The sequence below is a fragment of the Calidris pugnax genome, unplaced genomic scaffold (genome assembly GCF_001431845.1).
Source record: "Calidris pugnax isolate Ruff unplaced genomic scaffold, ASM143184v1 scaffold13, whole genome shotgun sequence".
NCBI classification, from domain to species: domain Eukaryota; kingdom Metazoa; phylum Chordata; class Aves; order Charadriiformes; family Scolopacidae; genus Calidris; species Calidris pugnax.
The window spans coordinates 19173499-19192697 of record NW_015090810.1 but is presented as its reverse complement, the minus strand read 5'-3'; the positions used below and the strand labels follow the sequence as shown (position 1 = coordinate 19192697).

Here is a 19199-nt window from a genome sequence, read left to right as displayed (position 1 = left end):
AAAGCAGTTGTACAGTAATTTTCAGGAAGAGTGGCAGTGATATTAATTTGGGATTCAGCTACTCAGGAGATAATAGAGTATACTGTGACCTAGAATTTTTTTTTTTTTGGTCATTTGTGTTTCCCCCCAATATTTCAAATCTTCTTTCTGCTGCTGGAAAATATGCAGAAGTGTACCTAAAGGAAATGACATTAAGCAAATGGTATCAGCTTATTGATCCTAATCTTTTAAAGAATGGCTTGGTGTTATTTGTCTTTTAAACAGGAAAAATTACATACTTCAACAGCAATAATGATGTATTTCCATTGCATATGAAAGTAAAGTTACTTTTTGTAAAGTGGCCACCTGTCAGTGGCTAAATTGCATTTCAGTTGAGCTGTCTGGTGTGATGCCATAGAATGAAATATAGTTGCTATCAGAATCCCAGTGTTCTGTTTTGAAGATGCAAGCTTATGCAAGTACCAATGCTTTGACATTCTTTATGGTTTTTTTCTTCCTCTCATTACTGGACAGAAGTATTTAATGAAAAATACCAAAATGCAGTACATTTAAGTTATAGTAATAGATAAGTAGTTAGTATTTGTAGGATTTTCTTTATTAGACTAAGATAACTTCAGCTTAATCAAAAGTGAGGCATAAAAATTTGAGTTACCTGCAGGAGGGTTTCCTTGGTCACTGTGCCTTTCATAATAATATAAACTTACCTGTCTAGACTAAGGCAGTATGTATTTAATACACAAGTATGTCAGTTATTTTAAAATTACAAAGGTTTTTCTCATAGTCTGATTATCTGCTTATATGATTAGATAATGTGACATTGGGTGCTGTGTCAGTGAGCCTGTCTGTACTAAAGGGCTAGAGAGTCTGGTGGGTTGACACCAGCCAGCAGCCAAGTACCCACGCAGCCACCAACTCAGTCACCTCTGCCATGGGACAGGGAGAAAACAGAGGGAAGTCAAGAAGACTCATGGACTGAGATTACGACGGTTTAACAGGTTAAGCAAAAGCTGTGTTCACAAGCCAAGTGAATTAAGAAATTCATTCACTATTTCACATCAACAGGCAGATATTTAGCAACTTCCTGGGAAGCAAGGCATCCTCCTTTCCTAGAGCTTTGATTGATTGCTGACTGTATGGAATATCCCTTTGGTCAGTGGGAGTCAGATGTCCTGGCTGTGTCCCCTCCCAGCTGTGTCCTGGCTGTGTCCCCTCCCAGCCTTTTCTCTAGTCTACTTCTGGGGGAGCAGAGTGGGAAAAAGAAAGCTTTGAGGCAGTGCAATCAGTGCTCAGCAACATTCAAAATGCTGGTGTGTTATCAACCTTGTTGTAGTCCCATATCCAAAACAGAGCACCATACAGGCGGCTAAGAAGGAAATTAACTCCATCCCAGCCAGACCCAGTAGAGAGAGAAATCCAGATTTCTAGTTATATTTAAGAATGTTGTATACTTTCTGGTCTTTTCAGTGGTGTGTACTGTGGAGTATTAAAACATGCATTCAGTCTCATAAACCACTATGGACTGGAAGTATTTTATTACTTGGTAATATCTTGTAATACATCAGCATTATTTGTGTTTCCATTAAGCTAAACAGTAACCCTCTTAAATTAAAGCAGAAAGTGATGGCTGACTGAAAATTTTAAATTGAATGATGATATTAAATCTGTCTCTACAAATTGGCTTTTTTATAGCAGAAGATCCTGCTTTGAAGGTGTAGTGGTTATTGGTTAACTGTTAGCAAGTGACATGCTAATAACTGGCCCAAGGGCTTAAAAGGAGATGTTGATAAACTAATGATGGTATAATTAAGCTGGGTAGGAGTAAAATAATGCCAGTCTCCAAAGCATACCATAGAATTAATAAACCAAGAGTCTTTAAGAGAAGAGTCATTGCACCTTTTTAATTACTGTGATAATTGTATGCTGCTTGCCTGTTCCCTAGGGGTCTAGTGAACCACTCAGAGACTTGAAGCAGCGTGCTAGACATTCAATAATCTTAATAGTTCTCCAAAGCATTTGAAATATGTTTTCATTTTAGCAAAATGAGATTTCAGAGACTTTTAATAGACAAGTCCTATCTGCAACTTTAGTAAATAAAAGCGTCTATAATTAGAATGCAAAGAAAAGATATAAATCTCCCCAGACTTGGCTGCATCACCCTCAGTGGAGCAGTTACATATTGTCTAAAGTGCTTTGCTTCCTTTTGATGAAATGTAATATAAATGTAAGTGCTCTTTCAGCATAGTGTTCGGGAAGGCTGAGGAATTATATTTGGGTCTGGATTAGATTTAACCTAGTACATGGATTTTGGGTTTGAAAAAGAGGGTTTTAATGGATTTTGGCCATTGTAAATCACACTTGAGTCAGACTTGGAAAAAAGGGTTTTTCTTGTTTTAAGGTCTGAAATCAAGGCCTCCTTAGGTTGTCTGGAATTTGAATCACCAGTTTTTGTTCTCAAAGTTCCCTCTTCTCACAACTGTCTCATATGGTGTTAGGAATCTGGAATAGTGCTGCCATTTAAAGTAAAAAGGAGGTGAAGGGAGAGAGAGAGAGATACAGAATATTTCCATTATACAGTGTATCTAAAATTACTCTGAAGTACCTTTTCACTCTTGTACAGTTGTAAAATAAGAATTCTAGAGTAGTCACCCACAATTAGCCTTATTTAGGGGCAGGATATCAGAATCCTTCACATTTCAGACACCGTTATCTTAGGAACAAGACTGTTCACTCCGTATCGGGCTCGCAATCCAACCACTGCTATAGAGACCTCACTCACCCCACCGTTGCTAGCAGCTAGATAGCTGCACAGATAGTTGAACCAAAGGAACCTTGTGTGTAAGCACAGAACCAACAGTGGCTCTGCCATATGGGATATAATGAGTTTGAGGATCTGAGAGCCAATAGTTGTAAAAACCTCTTGTTATCCCTTACTGAAGTAGATTGGGAATCCTCTGGTGCCTGAAAAAGCCCAATATCAATTCTCTAAATATTTGATTCTCTAAATCTGACCCAAACCCAGTGGAACTGTCCGTGGTAAAACTAAGTAGGAATGTTGAAGGATTAATAAGGTAGACTGTGTTTTGTAGTTTTCTCTTGTCGATATCATATTTCTGTGGGTGGAATTATTTATTTCAGTGCTTTGCAACGTGTTTTATCTTTGACATACATTGCATGATACAAATCTTGATCCAGTATGTGCCCCTGCACTCTGACAGTGAGGCAGTGCCCCAGTTAAAACAATCTCCTGGAAAATCCAGAACTCCTAAATGAGGTCCTTTTTTTTTTTTTTGCTATGGCCTCTCTATTATGAAACTTTATTTCTAAACAATGTTGTTCCTTTAATCTGCTGGTGAACAAAGTGTCGTGGTTTAACCAGCTGTTAGCAAGAAAGTTAACTCCATCCCAGATGGAACTATCACACAGGTACAGCTTAAAGTCAGCTATCTTAGGAAGAAAAAGTAAAATAAAATCTCTCCTGCTAAGGGAGGGAAATTTTAAGACCTCCTAGGGGAAATGATTGCCTTTCCTTCGTCATGTCTTTTTTTTGACTGTGACATTTGGAATTATCCTAGAAAATTACCAATTTTTACTTTCCCAAACCAGAAAACTGTATTGGAAAATAAATTAAAAGACAGCCTAAAAAAAACTTCTGATGGGCTATCCCCAAATTGTGGGGTTTTTTTAATGGTCAGAACTCTGCTTCTCTGTGCTAAGACACAATTAATTCCCTGGAGTGTCTGCAAAAACAGTCAGTCAGTTTAACCAATAATTTCCCAGGCAGAGGGTTTGACACATTCCTCATACAAGGAAGTAACAGGAATGTTTTAATTAACATGGTTCATTTTGCTGTCTCTTATACCCCATCATCTGAGCTTGTCAGGAGGCAAGCTGTTACTCCCAGTACAAATGAGTTCTAGAATCAATGCTGCAGGTTAGTTGTAAACTGTCTGTTGCTCCTAGAAGGCTTGTTACAATCTGGAAGAACAGAGCAGAGGAACTCTTTCAATCCCCACTCTTAAAGATTATTCTTTTTTTTGTTTTATTCATTTTGCTCACTGCTTTGGCTTCAGCTGAGTAATTTTCCTAGGTGTCGAAATTACCTCGTAGTTCTATGCTGTCCACTGGTACTGTGAAAAAATTTACGTGTGCCAAAATGCTCACTGATGGAATGAGCATCTTCTATCCTCTGATAGATTAAGACCTCATCTCATGTTATCAGATCCTAAAAATGATCAGACTTGACCAGAGTGACAACCCCTATTTTTACTTGGGAATGTTAGCTAAGTTCCCCGTTTTCTGCATTTCAACGCTAAAAGGAGTGCATAATTTATGAGCCCATAATTTCTATAGGATGGAAATACAGTATTCACATAGGCAATATATGTTCACTCTCTTGAAAATTGTGGCCAGATCCAAAGCTGAAGCACAGAACTCTTAGTCTTTCCTATCTACCCATTTTATATAGTCCCTACAAATCATACACTACTTTGCTGTCATACACTCTCTTAACTGCATCAGGTTGCAACAGACAAAAGTATCTTTAGGCAGGTGGTATGGGCCAGCAACTGTCTGGAACCCTGCATGCAACATCATCGTGCTGAGGTATGCCAGACAGTACTCCATGCCACAACTTTATTCCTGCCCCATGACATGAAGCCCTTGCCAGGTCCTACAAGATGGACAGTCTGCAGCTGTATAAGGTTCTGAATACTCAAATCATCTTTGCAGTTGATCTTCCCCATTTTCCACTCTCCCATCTTCTTTTGTCATTAATTCTCTAGTTAGTCTTTCCCTTTGTCAATGTTCATGCTTTAGCCTGTCTTGAATCTCAGTGGTACTGCTTATTTTCATGCCCTTCCCCATTCTATATCACTACTAGGAAGGATGAGCTCCTTCCTAAGAACTTCTCTAGTTGAAATGGTGGCTGCCTTTCTCTGTCCTTGAAGGCTTCTTTGTATCTTTTGACCTTTTTTCTCAAGAAAGGAGGGAAGGACCTTTGTGTCAGTGTCAATCAAGTTTTTCCTTCTTGTTGCTATACCTTGAGGGACTGCCTGGGAACAGGTTTTGTTTTTTTCAGGAGTATAATGAAGTCTTAATATCTCTGAGTTTTGTGATCATAGGGAAATGTCAACTTGAAGCCGTACTGCAGGTTCTTTTCTACAGCTCCTTCTCAGAACTTGGCAATTTTCTCAGAAGTTTGAACCAAGGTTGTGCAGCTGTGTTGTATCAGAGCTAGACCTCGGATCACAGACACTTGAACCCTGAGAAGGAGGGTTGCAGATATTGCACCATTTTATCTTTCATGGAAAAGTTCAATGGTATTTCTAAAGTCACCACTCCACACCTGAAGCTGTAATAAACTTTAGTAGGGAGTTGCATTGATTTATCAGAACAGGAAGTCCACAGTGAATTTACATTTCATGTATGGTTTTATTGTGAAAGTAAGTTACAGTTTTAATAGAAATTTGAAGTGAGGATTACCTACTGTATCATTCTTTCTTCTAATGCCTTTCTGATACACAAACCACTCCCATATAAGGTCCACTTTCTTGTAAGGGTAAAAGCTGTTATTGTATTTTCTACAATGTAGCAGGTTGTGGATGTGCAGAATGCAAACTGAGATTTTAATAGGATTCCAAGAAAATAATGCCTAGTAGGATGTATGTTTTTGTCTTTGTGTCAGTTGTCATTTACCTCTGATTAGGAAACAAAACAAAAAAAAAGGTGTCTCCTTGGAAAGGGCTTTACTGAAAACACAAATGATGTCCAGCTGTGACAGTACCATATGAAAATGCCAAACTTTTTGCTCCCATAAGCAAAAGTTTGAGTTCCACCACATCATTTTTCAGATTTCCTGTTCCCAATGAAAGGGAAAAATAAACATTTTCTCTTACCCTGATAATATTTTATTATCTATCTGCCCTTTCATCCCAGGTGTGTCTTTGCTTTGCAGGGGAAATCACAGCTTTGTCTCTGTTTGGTGAATCTTCAGCTTGTGTACACAAACATTTTTCTTAACACCAGGCACCAAGCAAGCTGGTGTTATGTAGAAATTACTAGTCCCTCCACTTTTGTGTCTTCTTAATACAGTTTTAATAGAAATTTGAAGTGAGGATTACCTACTGTATCATTCTTTCTTCTAATGCCTTTCTGATACACAAACCACTCCCATATAAGGTCCACTTTCTTGTAAGGGTAAAAGCTGTTATTGTATTTTCTACAATGTAGCAGGTTGTGGATGTGCAGAATGCAAACTGAGATTTTAATAGGATTCCAAGAAAATAATGCCTAGTAGGATGTATGTCCCTCAATACATATTTTTGGTTTAGTTACAGTATCCAGAGGCGTCATTGGAGAGGGAGAACATTTTTCCTCCCCACCACCTGATGGGAAGGGCAGGAATAGGACACAAAAAGGACTGCAAAGATCTGGGTCTGTTGTCCTTCTCTCAGACACATGTGCTGGGAGTGTATAAGGAACATAGACACATTCTAGTGATGATAAGGATACGGAGTGTGAAACTTGACTGTCAGATCAGTTTGTTTTGAGGAGCTCCTCATTATAATAGGGAGAAACATTTAGGATTCTTTCCTGACAATTATAGCTGGATTTATATGGGATGGAAACCGAGTGTTTGTAAAAAAGAACTGCCAGGTAGGACTGTCATGTGAAAAGCAATCATTTAAATGGAGACTTAGTTCTTCACTTTATTAGATTTCCATTTCAAAACATTTGCAGAAGAAGAAATTAACCTGCTCTTTGAGACAAATGAACCTTCACCATCTTACAGCAAACCTGAGGGGCAAAATTATTAATTTCACGTCTACCAGGTAAAGGGAATGTGAAGAAAACATAATGAGCCTTGAGAAAAAGTAGGTAATATGATTCCTCCTATGACGTATCTCTATCTCCAAATTTTTTTGCAGTCTCTTATTAATTATAAGGATAAGTTCAAAAGCCACACATCAAAAAATTATTTTATCCAACTTCGATTCAAGAATAATTTCTTGGTATGAAGTTAAAAAAAACCCAAAACAGCAAGTTGGGAGTGTACTGGTTATGAACAAAAGACTGGGATGGGGCACCTTTAATAGAAGTGGCAAATTTAGGTATACTTGTGAAAATATTCATAGAGCATTCCTTAGTAGTATTCTGTTCTGAACAAATTGTACATGAACTGTTCCATGGTTGCTTTGGATCTCTCTTTTCGGAAGTATTATTACTGCAGATTTAAATAAATGCATTGTTACTCTGTTACTGAAAGCAATTAGAAATAACGAACAGAGAATGCTTTGGGTATAGATGTCTTTCCTGTGAAGTTCCACAGGTGCCTTGAATTTGTCCTTAACAGCTTTCTGCTGAGCACTTTCTCCCCTCTTCTGAAGGCAATTTTCACATCAGTTATTCCAATTTTCACATCCAGTTATGCCATACTGTCTTCCAGTTACAGACAAACTACATTTTTAATAATGCTGATCCTTTGGCAAAAACATTAGCAAATGAGACAGGAAATGATGGCTTTTCCTCTGACTTAGTAACTGGAGAAGGTTTAATCCAAAACCCAAGCAAAATCTTTTATACATTTGAAGTAGCCAAAATATATTTACTTCTTCAGTTTATGTCTAAAAAGAATAACTAAATATGCATCCTGAGAGTGTGTTTGTGTGTATATACATACACACACATATTTCTTCATCAATCCAGTTGTTATTCTCCTTCATACATATGTGAGAATGAATCACCCCTATGACCAAAGGGGATTTAGGCTCTAAAGAACAGATTTTATAATTAAAAAGTGGTTGAGTGGAATTCTGAGCCATCTGTTTTAGGAGCCAGGAAAATAAGATGTCCCATAGACAATGGAAGCCTAATTTCTGAAAAATTTCTCCACTAGATATTGCCACCTTATGATGGTAATCCCATTTTCCCTTATGACAGACCTGCAAGGCAAGAGGCAGCACTCAGTTAACCAGGAATCTGCTGTCAAAAGGGGTATTTGATGTTGGTTTTCTGCTTCTCTGCCCTGAGCCTCCCAAACGAGGACACTGGTTTGGCTTGCGCTCACCTTCTGGAATTAAATTCTGGCAGGACTGTGTCAAATTTGTTTAAATTTGGATGAAATTTGCCAGTGGTTTGAAAGGGTATCGAGAGATGGAAATGGATGAACAGACAGGCATATGCTCCTCTGTTTTATTATTTTAAGGCTCACCCTTTTGTTTGAATGCGTTAGACCGTGTGCTCAGCAGCTTTGGTCGGTTGTAAAAACACATAATCACACAATTCTATTGGAACATCTGTGAAGCATGAAACACCCAGGAATTATGACAAAACAATGAGATACGTAAGTTTTGATTCTTTTAGTTTTCTTTTAAAAAAAAAAAATTGCTTGCGAAAAAGTCAAATCAAAGGTTTGCAGAATGAATGGTGCATTAATTCTGCCTCACTTCAAAGGAAAACGAACAATGACACTGCTCAGGTGGTTCCATTTTTATTCAATATTTGGGAGGCATTTTGGCTTTGCTGCAAAGCTGTTTGTTTTCCAAACGTAGAATTGTTGTATGCAGAATCCAGTCCAGCCTCCTGAAGGTTCCCAGCAAGAAGGGTTGGTGCTGTGTGTTCTGCCTTTTCTGGTACTACTGTTTCCATAAAGTACAATTAAAACTTTATAGCCTAGACTCTAGACTAGGTGTCTAGTTTGAGACCTGAAATCAGAGCAGATCCCAATGAAGAAATACCCTGACTTTGAAGGAAAAAAAATAAACCTCTCTTTCTCTTCAAGGTGCTAGGTCACTGCAGTGCTGTAAATAGGTAATGCTGTCCTACAGTTCAAGGATCTCTTCTGGTCAGCAAGTGGGCGTCAAGTTTCTGTTTGCAACTACAGAAAAATGAAGTTGAGACAGTTGAAAGAGTGATAGACCTCCATTTCTATAGATTGAAAAGAATAGTTTTGTTTGGTAATCTATCTAATTACTGTTGAGTGTGTTGGTTAGGCATCGAGGAGCATCCCTGTGGAACTGAGATTTTTTCAGACTTTTATAGGCAGTAAATGTTTGAGAGCAGAAATCTGCTCTATATTCTTTTTTGCTACTTTGTACCTACATGGCTAGATGGATTCTGTCCCAAAGGAAATAAAACATTTGGCTGTGAGGACATTGAGCAGGCAAATACTTAAATATCTAAAAGAAATGAAAAATAAAATTGGGAAAAACCTTACATAGCATTATCATGAAGTACTGTATTAAAAGAATAAAATGAAGATTAAAATAAGGCTGCCTATGAAGGTAATGATTTAGGGCTCTTGCATTTCAGTACTTGTGTTCTTTTACCCATAGGATGGTCTTTTTTAGAATGAGAAATATGGCCAACCATCTAAAATACTTTTAACAACTGTGTTTTCAAATTTATGCTTCTGATGTCTGCATTTAGCTGTCTCTCAATACTTACCATCCTTTGAGCACCCTTTTAATTATTTTAAATATATTAAAAGCTATCTGTGCATTTATTTCATGTTTATTCATTCTGCTAAGCTTGATCCAGTTCCTGGCAGGGAGAAAAGGGGGTTTTCTTTTGGGAAAGGGAGAGTTCAATTTTACCCATTAATTCATGATTCGTAACTTTCAAAAAGTTCACTGAAGGAGTTTTGGTCCAGAAACTTTGCAGTAGAAAATGGTGTTTATAGTGGACTGTTATATTGTAGTATTGTACTTATGGGAAAATGCATGTAAAGCAAAAAGACAACGATAAGTGTTTACTCTTGATACACAGAAGTGCCTTTTTATTTCTAAAATTTATGTTCTTTGGAAACAAAAATCAAACCATCTGTCAGTTGCTCTTTGTTTTGACTGTTTCTGCAGATGTTTTGTTTGCAATTACTTTAAAAAAAAAAAAAAACCAAACCACACACACCAAAAAATATTCAATAGTTTACTTAATTACTGTTGTACAGAGTTGAATTTGAGAGGATGACCTGATATGTAACTGGCATGTTTGGCCAAGTAAATGAAAAAAATAATTTTAATGACCTGAGCATAATTATAGATGACTTTGGAATGACAACTGGCAAAAATTGTACTATAATTAAATTTCCATTATAAAAGTTTCATCTTTTTTTGTCTGACATGTAAGGCTAGATTGTGAAGAGTACTCATTTATAAGAGGAAGAATTAGAGAACTATAATTTATAATTCAGGATAATCAATGAAAGCATTTCTTTTGTCAAGAAACCTTTCACTGACAAACAGCATTGCATTGTTAGTTGTTCTAAAAAGAAACTGAAAGTTCTTTTATTATTTATTTCAATTACTGTAAAAGGAGATGAAAAATTCTTGGGGTTGAATCAAGTCGTGCAGTAATTTAGTGTAATATTATGCAAGTAGGGCTTCTCAGTCTGTTGGTTTTTTTTCTCTTTATTAACATTAACTTTGTCTATGTCTAAGACTGCTCATTAAGAAGTAGGATCTTTAGAAGGCTGTCTTATCAAGGTTCTGTTTAATCCTGAACATAATTGTTTCTAATAGAAAAAGTAGTCGGTCACACGTTCTGATTTTCAAACTTTCCAATTATTGACTGAGATAGACCCTTTGCTTTCTGATACCAGGGTTTCAAAGCAAATGAATAAAACAATTATGAGGCTACTCTGTTCATTTCTACATAATCTTTCGAAGGGAGATCCAGCAAAGATTACTATTTTTTATTTTTAAAGGCAGCTGCAAAGATCAGAATCACTCTCATTTAACTAACAGATGGGTGATGCTTCTTTCATAAACTCACTTGAGCTCCATATTTACTGAAGTATTTTGCATGCTTTTGTTATCACTGTTAATTAGATAAATTGTACACTGATTCCTCTTGCAATACTATCTGTTCATTATTTAAATAAAATGTATATGCCATTAATCTCAAAATATGATTCTTATGTACACAGAAAAGTTGGACTCTTAACGAAGTAAAAATGCCTTTCATCTTACCTATGAATCTGTTACAATAATGAATCTATTTGGCACAAAACTTTCAAAGCTAATTTATTTTATTCTGTGTTACAGTGACACAATCTCTGCTAAGCAGTTAATGTACAATATCGTACTGAGTTCCTAAAACAACTGACTTGAAAAGAGGTTCTTTTCATAACAATAATTTTCAGAGACTGTGTACTAAAATTCAAAGTGATCATTTACTTCTGCATGTACTACCACTCTACTGGTAGTCTCTTGACTTATAGAGCGTTACTTATGAAAGCAGTCAGTGTTAATAACTTAAAATCTGTCAGAAAAGTACTGTTCTGTATTCATTTTCATGCTCTGCAGTAGCTGCTTCCTGGATATTACTGAAAGTTACTGAGGCCAGTTTGTATGTCTCTTCTTTTTCTTCAGAAGCCAGGTTTTAATCTCTGCAAGCTGATTTATGCCTTGATTGTTAGAAAAATATGAATTACAGTTAAATAAGATCTTAAGGTTTCATTTTGCATTTGGAGCTTTATAGATGCGCAGTTCTCCTGTGGCTCAGACTAGAGTGTTTTCCTTAAAATGAAAAGGTTTGAGCTGTCTTCTGTTATTGAGAAGTTTTTAGTGGTATAGCCTTAGATGTCTTCTGTAACAATTCTAGTCTAATATCAGTTGATTTGACAAGTTGAAATGCTGAAATGGCAGGGCAGCACAGTATTCTGCCTTTCCAGTGTCTTAAAGATGTACGAAGAAGAAAAAAGTAGCCCTTAGAGAATTCTGTGAACGTGAGTACATCACAGATCCACATAGACATTTAATTAATTTCTTCATAGGGGATATCTAGTACATGGGCACATCTAGTACAGCTGAGCAACTGATTGGAGCAAATCTTTATGAAGTTTTTAAATTCTACATAAACAGTGACATTTCTTTCTCAGATTTAAAAGTCCTAAATCGAGGTTTATTTGTATGAGTGCAGGTAACTGATTACTTTTTTCTTCTTAATTTTTTGCACAAGATTATTTCTGGCCCTAAAGGGATGGTGGAGCTGTTAAATGATGACGGAAAGACACATAACATCGGATAAACTCATTTTACACTCATTCTTAGAAATGAGTTTGCTAAAATTTTCCAGCATGAGAAAAGAGGAAGAGTAGTTGTTCCAATCTAAATTGCTAATACTTGCCAAAGTTACACAGTTGGTAAGGAACTGATAATGAAATGTATGTGACAACCATGTGCACTGGTATCTGTAGGTGTATACTTGCTTGTGCTATTTCTCATACAAGATGGCAAATTTACGGTAACCAATTGAATTTAGAAGATATTTAGTTCCTTTAATATACAGTGGTTAGTGCCTGGCTAAAATAAAATATATTGAATATCCTTTAAAGTAGTATGAATATCTTTGATTTTATTCAGTATGAAATGTTAAAGAATATATGCTGTTCAGATACCCTTTTTAAAGAAACTTAGTTATGTCTTGCACTTGGATAGTACAAAATTGGCTATGAATTAAAATAAGAATTTTGTCATGCTATAGCAAAAGCATAGGGCACATGATATAGAAAAAATAATTTTTGCCTGTTTTCAGTTTTAAGTTTCTATGGATTGCAAAAATTACAATTTTTGCTGTTTGGGAGAGGGGGGAGAAGGCTTCCACAGTGTTGCATTGGTGTTAGAAGTTGAAGATCATGAATTGAATCACTCTTCCCAGTGAAAAAAAAAGCTGAAATTTGCTGTAGCTCAAGATTGCTTTAGGATAAGAGAGCCTGCTGGAAGATACATAAGCTGTGGTGGGTCAGTGGCCTTTACCTGCTCAGAGCTTAAGACTTGCTTAAGACACTCTTTACACCCGTGTCCTAACTCTTCACACAGAGAAACAGAAAGGGCACAAAGCAGAACAGCTTTATCAGGTGGATGAGCAAATGTGAATGTGGAATCAGTCTCCTATTGAGGAGGGACGAGGGGAAACAGTAAGATAATTTCAGATAGAAGCTTTCTAGATGAAGAGCAGGGGACCTATGGGTCCTTTGCTTTGGGGAAAGTTAAACTTCTGCTTTGGTTGAAGCTCATGAATCCAGTCCAACCTGGGCCCACATTTTTTGCTGATTTACAGCTTTTTTTTTTTTTTGCTTATATCCATAGAGAAAACTTTTTTCCTCCTTCTCATTAAGTTCACTAGTTTATTCATGATATTTGACACCAGTTTTGGGTAGCATTTCATGTATAAGCCACATTACACAATAGGTTATGTGGACGTAATCCTGAAAAGCACAGTTGATGAAGCAATATTTCAAATAACATTAGAATTTTTTTAAAACTACTAATGGTCTAGTGCTGAAACAAAAGTTCCAAGGGAAGTCTATGGTATTTATCAGGAGTAATCAGAGAAGCAAAGAAATGTTTGTTTTCAAGGTACTAATAAGTAATCTGATTGTGCTGTATAATTGTACTGCCATCATGCTGTTATTTCAAGTCATTTTATTTTGGGGAAAGTAAATGTAAACCAGTAAGACTAGACTAATTTTGCCTTCTATGATCAAACTTGGAAAGATTTTGTCGATATTTTTGTAATAAACTTTCTGCTGACTTTGGCCCAGAATTGCTGTGAGTAATTTGAGCAAATACTGTGGTTCCTTAGACAGTTTAGTGCCTATGGAAACTATAATAAATGTGACTCCCATAAACTTATTTTCTAAAATTTGGCAGATGTATCGGTTGCTAATTGAGAATTACCTCCAGCTTTTACATACGCTATCAGGAACCATTCTTGTGCTGCTTGGTATGTATATTCAGTAATTTCTGTTGTCAGCATGGAAATATGAAAAGCTTTGCAAGAGACTGATTTGGAGCAGGATCCAAACAAAGTGTTCTTACTAGTCTTTTAAAATTATCTTGTTAAAATTAATATTTTAAATTAATCTTTTAAATTTTATCAACTTCCCACTGATGTTAAAATGCTTCTTGGGAGACCAACTTCCTGCATCCATACGTCTCTTTGGGGATAATGATAAAACATTCTAGGATAAAGGTAAGATTTGCTTCTCCTATAAAATATGTAAAGATGTGCCTGGACTATTGGTCCAGTGGTAGTGTGAGTACTAATATCCATTGTCTAAGGACTAAAATCAGTTCTTTTCCTAAAATCAGGTCAGGAACACCTTGTTTAAAGCCTCATTTTTAGGCCATTGTTGATTAAGTTCTGTGTTGACTTTCTGAATCTGAATAGAATACATTCTTACTCTGAGTAGAGAAGACAAATCTCCTTAATCTGTATCTATTAATTTTTAGATGGGCCATTGCCAAGGTTAAAGTGTAACACTTTGCTCACTCTCAAGGACTGTTTCAAAGATGATACATTATATCAGTGGAGTTAGAAGTTGTTCAAACATCTAATATAAACACGGAAATTTTCATACCAGAAAAGAAGGCCAGTTTCTGAGGTTAGTTGCTATGGATTTTATGCAACTGATTTGCAGTGCTGTGAGAGATGCCAGGGAATTGTGCTGCTGAAGAATAAGCTGACAACGGTAGCATTAACAACAGATTTTCATGTTGTAGAAGAAAGGAAAATAGTTCTATCATTTTGTTAGAAAGATTAGATATGTTTCTTTTATATTTTTAACAATTCTTATTGGAGAGGAGGTGAGAGGTTGTTTGGGTGGTCTTTTCAGTCAAATTTAGTGAAAAACACTAAATTATATTCCTAAAAATATATGTAATACATTGCTGTAGCTAAATAAGTTACCAGATAACACTACACCAATAGTTCACCTATATGCCCACATATATTATTTTTAAATAACACCAACATATGTTTTGAGTTATAGGGGTTTTGTACACAGTACAGCTGAATGGTGAAAATACGGTGCACGTACATACCACTGCTAGCCAAAAGGCACTAGGAATTACAGTATGTGTACTGAGCTGACTTACTTTTTATGTTCTCATATGTTTTGGTAGCTCAAAACAAGACTTCCTTTATACCTAAGTGGCAGCTGGAAGAACAAATCGCTGATTTTAGCCACCTGCCCTCCAAATCTGATGGGAGAGACAGGAGAAGCCACTAGAGCAAGCCTGTAGAGGACTGAAAAAAGGGTGACACAATGGAAGAAAAAATATAGGCATGCCAGACCACCCCTTTCCTTCTAAAACACATAGTAAATTCAGTAGGTTTAAATCTGAGATGCTTATTTTTAAAAAAAAAAATGTTGCAAATTTTTATTAAATTATTTTGTAAATGTCACCCTGTGGTGCATGCTTTTTCACTTCATTTCTTTTTGTGACTGCTTATTTTGTCTAGAATATTGACTTTCTTCTTCTCCTTCCTGTGCTGCATATTTTGCTTCTGGTTTAGACAACCCTTCCTTCTGTAACATGGCATTTAGCATCACATTACACTTAAGTCCCACTGAAGTAAATATGCACACCTGAAAGAATGTGGTCAATTTTATGCTAGTCCATTTTACTCTGTTTGCTGTGGTAAGACTGAGTGGAGTGAAAATGCTGAAATACATCCTGTTTTAAGATGCAGACTGTATGTTTGCTTTGCTCTTAATATCCTGTCCATCAGAAATGGAAACGTTGGAAAAAAAGCAACTAAGGGGTGATGATCTAAGGGACAAGGTCTTTATTTCTCTTTTTTCCCAGCTTTCTATAGGTAACGGTTTAACAAAAAAATCTGAGCTAATACATATGGGATTTAAATAATTTCAAAGTAGCAGAAATGTTCAAAAGAGTTCTTTAAAAATACGGACTATTAAGGCATTATTTGAAATACAACATTGTAATGCTTCGTTTGTAGAATGCTGAAACTTTTTTGTAATGTTTTCAGAAAGCAATGGGAATTGTCACATGATAGAAGAGGTTTGGCCATAGCAATGACCACAAAAATGTTCCCAGCCTTCGACACCTAACAGTTGGCCTGGGATTTTATAGACAGACTTCCATTTCTCCTTAGTTCCACTTTTGGGGCTAGAAACTTGTCTGAAGCTTTGGCAAAGTGACTTTTCCAGTTGTGATCCATTGTCCTTGGCCAGCCAAGGTCTGCTGAAGTCTCCAAAGGGAATGCCAATAAATAGGGGGGAGAAGCAGCTCTTTCCTGTCCTGTGGAGGAATTATATTTGGCGTAGGGCCTCCTCAGGTGCTTCAAGCAGAATTGCCCTGTGAAACAGATCAGAAGAACCCCAAAGGGAATACTGTCAAAGGAATCAAAGAAATGTGAATGTCCTGCATCATCTGGTTAATCTTCCTTCTAAAATAAAGAGCTACTTCAGAGCTGAATTTGATCGAAAAACTCTTGACAGTTTCTTTGATGTTTTTTCAAACCAGGGAGGATTTTTTTTACCATATAGTTTCAGCATTGAAAGGACATCTATCGTTGATAACGTATGTGCCATTTGGCTTCTCTATGATCCCAAGAATTTGTAAAGCATTTTAGAAACTTGTGGTGGTGAACTTTTTCCTTTAATTGGATGACACTTTCATCAAGCCATCATCCAAGAGCGAAGTCATTTAGAATATAACCAGGGTGAATTGTGAACTCAGCACACATTGATTTGCAATAAATCTAGACAAAAGCAATCTCATCTTCAGTAGAGCACTGACTCCTCCAGGGATTCAGATAAACACCAAAAGAGACAGAGCGGCTCTTTCAGAAATTAGATTTAGAAAAATGAAAGCTGTATTTCTGCACAGTTTTCCAGATATGCATCGTGTTTTGGATTATTCAGAGTTAACGATTTTTTTACCCACAGAGATATTGCACCTGCTCAAACAGTGGTAACTTGACCATGGAGCTGTTCCCAGATGCAAAGGAATAGCTGAGATCCAGTTAATAATACTCTAGTTGACGACAACCTTATGTGACCCTGCATGCAGGAAGGGTCCGCTGGCAGACAGCATCATTTTAGAATTCAGAGCACATTCAGAAAAGGAGTTAGCTTAGGAATTTGGACATTAGCCAGAAGGCGGCACAGCCTCGGCATCTTGGAACATGAGTGTTAAATCAGCGAGGAAAGTCCCTGGTAATGAGAAGTCTTTTAGGAAATAGTTCTGGACTAGTTTCAACTAGTACTTTTGCAGAAAAACATAAGGAGGAGTATTGGCTTCCCAAAGGGTTGGATTCCGGCCCCAGCACATATGCTTTCCCATAATTTTTTCACCAGTTCCATGGTTTCTATAGAAATGTAGAGCTGAAAACTGTCATGTGGATAACCGAACGTCCAAGTAGATTTAGCCACAGATTTTTTCATTAGATAGACACAAGCTAAGTTATTTGCTTGGAGGCTTTTCTTTTTTTCACAGACCAGTTTCATTCAGTATTCCTGCTTTGCTTTTGAAAGACGGATTTTGAGAGAACTTAGATATTCAGAGAAAGTTATTTTTGGTGCCTAGTCTTCTAAGAAAGAATCATGAAATCGGTAGTTCTGAAAGGAGATGATAAGAGATTTGCAGGCTATATAAATCCTATTACCATGCAAATATATAGTGAAATTTCTCTTACGTCATGGATTGAAAGATCTTTTGAAAATACAGAAGTGATACCTTATCCTTTCTTGGAAGAAGTTAGCAAATTTATTCAGCCACTTTATATAGAACCAGATTGTGCTATAATAAGTAACAGGATCTACCATCAGATAGGAACAGTACTTGCAAATCTTAAATGTCATGGGTTATATCATAAATGGTGACTTGTGGTAGAGATCTGCTGTCAAGATACAGTTCTACAGAATATAGCTTGGAAAAATGTCAATAGCAAAAGGAAAAAAAATAAGAGAAAATATTTAACGATCCTTTTAACAATCTGCAAGTCATAATATTTCACATTGCAAAATCAACTTTCTTTTATATGCATACAAACAGCAAATAAAAAAAATGGGCAGAGAAAAGTAGATGGAAAAAGTGTTTTTGTTTTCTTTATAAACGTACTTTAATCTGAGGGAAACTTGGCATATGAAGATGGCAATTCCAGCTACAAAAACATCTGAAATATTTTATCCAAGTATATTTTAACCACAAGAATATTTTCCACATCTTGGGCTGACATTACTGCATTGGTACTAAACTTTTCTGAAGTCCATTTGTTAAGACGGAAGGAACATATGATTAAATTCAGATGTTAGTCTATTTTCCCAAATGGCTAGTCTGTGGTTTGTAGAGCTGCAAATGTTTCTCTCCTCATAAAAGAAGCAATTCCTTAACTTTAATGATACCTGTAGTTAAGTGTGGTTCCAAAACACATAGCGCTAATGATGTAGAAACTAATTACACCACATGACTGTAATGACTTGTGTAAAATCAATCTGTGACATGGTTGTGGATCTCATTCTTGAATTTTCCTGCTCTTATTTTATGGTGCTTGATGCTGTTACTAGTTTGTGGTTTCCTTTTAACCATTATGTATCTGAAAAATTCTTATTGTGTGGTCCTTCCCTGGCTTTGTTATGACTATACTGAGTTCACGCTGAACTGTCTCTACTAGACTGCAGACAGAAAGTTCAGATTTTGGGGCCTTACCTTCTCTGCAGGAGCTTTTCTGTTACCAGAGTAATTAGCATTACTGTGAACATGAGAAGACTCAGGCACTGATCTTTAGTGGGTGGCAAAACTGCCTGGTCTTGGGTGCAGTTAGTGGTAACAACCATCTCATATGTAAAATTGCTGGCAGAGGGGTAATTTCACTAGTGTTTTATTTTTAATTGATAATTTCCCCAGCAATGGCTAGCAGCCTCATGCAGTCTTTAATTTCCAAATTAGTCTTTGAGACAAGGTGGAGGTTTGAGCTCGTAATTTGTGCTTTCATTGTGTTGCTAAATCAGATAGCTTTAGAATGATTAAGGAATGGGAGAACAGAGAAAAGTTTAATGATTCACTCATCTGTTTGGGTGAAGCACAGTTGAGTGATTCCCTCCACCCTCCTCCCAGTGTCTTTGATTTGAAGACCTCAGTAAAAATTTTAACAGCTGTACAGCTGTACCATTATACAGCACTCTGTATAATGCATATAAGCTTATTGACTAGAGTTCTGCTCAGTTACCTGCTGAGGATCACATAGAAGTAATTGATGGAGCCTCAGAAATCTGAGCTGAGAAACACTGAGCCTGGTGATTTATAGAAGGGGCTTATGGTAAACCCTGTTATCTAGACTAAATTGGACGGTGACATTTTGTGTTACAAATTTTGTAAATCCGTGTGATTGTTACTCAGTTGCTTAGGGTGTGTTTTCTAACAGGTCATTCAGACCTGGGCTAACTT

At 36.6% G+C, this 19199-nt stretch overlaps 1 protein-coding gene across 6 annotated transcripts in view; it reads left to right on the top strand.

The window, feature by feature from the left end:
* Positions 1–19199, top strand: part of PTPRM (protein tyrosine phosphatase, receptor type, M) — a 360339-nt gene that overhangs the window by 83364 nt on the left and 257776 nt on the right. The gene's annotated exons all lie outside the window — the stretch shown is intronic.